Source organism: Molossus molossus, unplaced genomic scaffold (genome assembly GCF_014108415.1).
Source record: "Molossus molossus isolate mMolMol1 unplaced genomic scaffold, mMolMol1.p scaffold_m16_p_16, whole genome shotgun sequence".
In the NCBI taxonomy this organism is placed as follows: Eukaryota; Metazoa; Chordata; class Mammalia; order Chiroptera; family Molossidae; genus Molossus; species Molossus molossus.
Window position 1 is genome coordinate 63872504 of NW_023425351.1, and position 3868 is coordinate 63876371.

Genomic DNA, 3868 nt, shown 5'->3' on the forward strand with positions numbered 1-3868 from the left:
CAGAGTGGGAGGGAGAGAGAGGAAGGGAGAGAGAGAGAAACATCCACGTGAAGGGACACATCAAGTGGCTGCCACCCACACGACCAACCAGGGCCGGGGACAAACTGCAACCGAAGTACGTGCCCTTAGCGGGAACCGAACCCAGGTCTCTCCAGACCGCAGGCCGACGCTCTAACCGCTGAGCCAAACTGGCCAGGGCGGTGTTGCCATTCTTACTGGCTTTCTTCTTGTTGGCCAGCTGCCTCCTCCTACTGTAACAAGTTCCTTATTCTCAGCTCCACCTGGTCCATGAGGCCAGGTACCCATTTTGAGGATTTAATAGAACATGAGATTATGAAAACAGCAAACATGAGGAAGTCCGAAAGCCTACAGATTTCTTACAGACATGGCCCATTGTCTTTAACTCCTGGCTCCCTCTGACATATCGATTGGAAGCCCCACTAGGTACTAGGTCTCAGCTCTGAAGGTGGAGCTAACCTACTATTCATTCTTTTCACCTGATTCCCATCTTGGATGACCTTTCAACATACAAATCAGAGAACATCACCTCCCCTGCCCAAAACCCTCTCCTGGCTTCCCATTGTACTTAGATTAACCTCTGGGCTCCTTCCCTGGGCCCCCTGGTTCTCTGTGATCAGGTCTTTGTTTCTCCACCCTTACCTCTACCAGAACTGAGCCTGTGACTCTTTGGTCTGCGGGCCGATGCTCTAACTGCTTAGCTACACTGGCCAGGGCCAAGAAATGACTCTTGAGCTGAGTTTCTGTAGGTAAGAGTCAGCTGGAGGAGAAATGCAGTACGTGTAGGGGTGAAGGAGGTGGGGTCGTCTGGTCCCATGAACTAGAAAACTGGGGTGTGGACACCATCTACGGCAATGGGCTCTGGGGAAGGGATGCTGTGCAGGGAGCTTGGGGAACTGGTTTCTGCCTAGCCCAGCGGTTCTCAACTTGTGGGTCACAACCCCCTTGGGGGTCGAATGACCCTTTCACAGTGGTTACCTGTGCTCCAGCCCAATCTGGTCCCCTTGCTTTGTTCACCTCCAAATTGCTCGCCCATTTATAAGGCTGACTCCTCATCTTGTGGGGCTCAGCTGAAATATCACCTCCTCAGAGAAGCCTTCCTTGACTGCTTTATCTGCAGCCTTCACCTTAGCTATTCTCTATCATATTTCCTTTACTTATTTTCTTCAAAGCACTTAACCACTGTCAGAAATAATCTTACGTGTCTGTCTCTTGTCTACCTTTGTTGCTAAACTATTAGCTCCACCTGAGCATAGAGACGTGCCTGTCATTTTAGCTGTTTTTACCCCAGATTAAACAGTGCACATGGATGCCCTCAAATCTTTGTGAAGCAAAGGAACACATTGCGTTATTTCACTTGCCACTACCTGGTCATAGTTCAGCCTTCCTATTTCTTACATACGGATCCAGTCTTTATACTCTCTGTCCCCTAACACCAATTTACCAGGTGCTCACTTTGTTGTAGACCAACGAGACAGACCAGACTCAGACTCCGAACTGGGTTCAAGTTTAGAGAGCTTTATTGGCGCGTGGCAACTGTCCCATCCTACGCAGAGGAGAGAGCAGCCCGAGCTCAGGGGCGGGGCTGCTTATATAGTTGCCTTAGCCCATGTTACGGAATTTGGGCTAAAGGTTTGCGAACAAGCAGGCAGGTACAGAAGCAGGTATCTGAGGTTAGCCTTTACGCCGGAGGGATGAATTAACTATTCAATGGGTTAACTCTGGCTGATGTATATCTCCTTCTTTGCTTAATGGAAAATTTTTTACTGTATGTTCACATAGCACGTGTTTGTCCTTCACAACTTTATGCCCCACGTAGCACTAAGTATTCTAAAAGATGCAGTTAGTGGAAAGTGTGATCTTGACTCTGGATGCAGTTAAAATTTGGAAAGGGAGAATATGCACTGCAATTAATACAGCATCTTATTTCATTTGGGCAGTCTCAAACACAATGGTGTTTTGTTTTTGTTTTTTAACTGCTGTGGGTATTACAGGTGTCCCTCATCCCCCACCCCCACCTTTGCCCTCCTCCACCTGGCTCCCACTCCACCCCGGGCCTTCACCACACTATTGTCTGTGTCCATGTCTATGAGGAAAAGCAATGAAGAAGAGGCCGGTGGCTTCATGAGACATTCAGGCTAAACCAAGGCCAGCTGGTCTACTTCCGGGAAAGAGAGAGCTAAGAGGAGCCTACCTGGGATTGGAACCAATCTAACAAAAACCACCCTCACAAAGGAGCCCAAGTTTAACTGGATAAGTAGGTGATTGTGGAGCAATTTATACCGCAGGGCAGTGTCAAAAAAATAGAGCATTCACCTGGCAATTAGTGGAGACTAAAAGCTGGGTGTGATCAGGAGAAAAAAAAACAACAGAAAACAAAAACTAGTAACCCTGGCCAATTTGGCTCAACAGCTAGAGCATCAGATGGCAGACTGAAGGCTTGTGGGTTCGATTCCCAGTCAAGGTAACACACCTGGGTTAAAGGTTCAATCTCTCTTGCACCCTATTGATGTGTCTCTCTTGCACCTATTTTTTTTTCTTCTCCTCTCTCTCTCTCTCCCCCACTCCCTCCCTTCCATTTCATCTAAAAAATAACAGAAAAAATATTCTTGGGTGAAGATTAACAAAAAAATAATTAAAAACAAAACAAAAACTAGTCATCCCGAGATAACAGTGCACATTCCCAAGGCTGAGCCCCCGAAGAGCCAATCACTAAACAGACAAGTAAACAACAGTAAGCTCAGGGGAGGGGCAAATTCAGAATTTCTACAATACCTTATCTGAAATGTTCAGTTATCAACAAAGAATTGTGAGACAAAGAAATAAAGTGTGAACCATACACAGGGACAAAGCAGGCAGCAGAAATTGTCTATGAGAGGAACCAGATGTTAGATTTAACAGACAAAGACTTCAAAGTAGCCATTAAAAATTTAAAAACTAACAGAAACTATGATTAAAAAAGTAAAGAAAGATATGATGTCAAGGTCGCATCAAATACAAACTGTCAATAAAGAGATAGAAATTCTTATAAAGAACCAAATGGAAATGCTGGAGTTGAAAAATACAAATGAAATTTTGAAAAATTTTAGAACGGCTCAACCACAGATTCGAATCAACAGAAGAACACAGGTTGACACCTTTGTGATATTTCTACCTAAGGTGTAATACCTGAATCAAATCATAGGGAAGCATCATATAAAACCCACATTAAGGGACATTCTGTGTACAAACTGGCCTGTACTTTTCAAGGATGTCAAGGTCGTGAAAGTCAGAGAAAGACTGAAGAGGTCTGCCCACTAAGTGCAAGGTGTAATACTGAACTGGATTATTTTGTTGGAATCACTGACAAAACTTGAATGAGTTTTGAGGATTATCAGTGTTAATTTCCTGATTTTAATGGTCATATTTTGGTTATGTAGAAAAATCACTGAAAAGTCATATTGACAAAGATAAGCAATTATGGCAGCTTGTCTCATGCTGGGTGGGCACCAGGAATTCCTCTCCTCTACATACACGAGCCAGAGTTGCAGTCTATTCCACGGCTCCCGAGTGACCTGACTTATGACGGCTGTCATGAACAGAAGACGACCAAAGTCATGCTGTGTGACTTCTAAAACTAGGTCCTAAGAAGACTTGCAGCTGCCATGTCCCTTAGAACAGTTACTTTGAGGGACAGCAGCTGTGTAAGAGGCTCAGTACCCTGAAACCACCATGCTGTGAGGAAGCTCAGGCTAGCCACGTGCAGAGGCTGATGCCCTTTGACTGTCACCATCTGAGCACCCCCAGTAAGAATTGTCCCCCTGAGCCCATCAGACCCAGAACTCCAAAATATAATAACAAATTGTTGTTT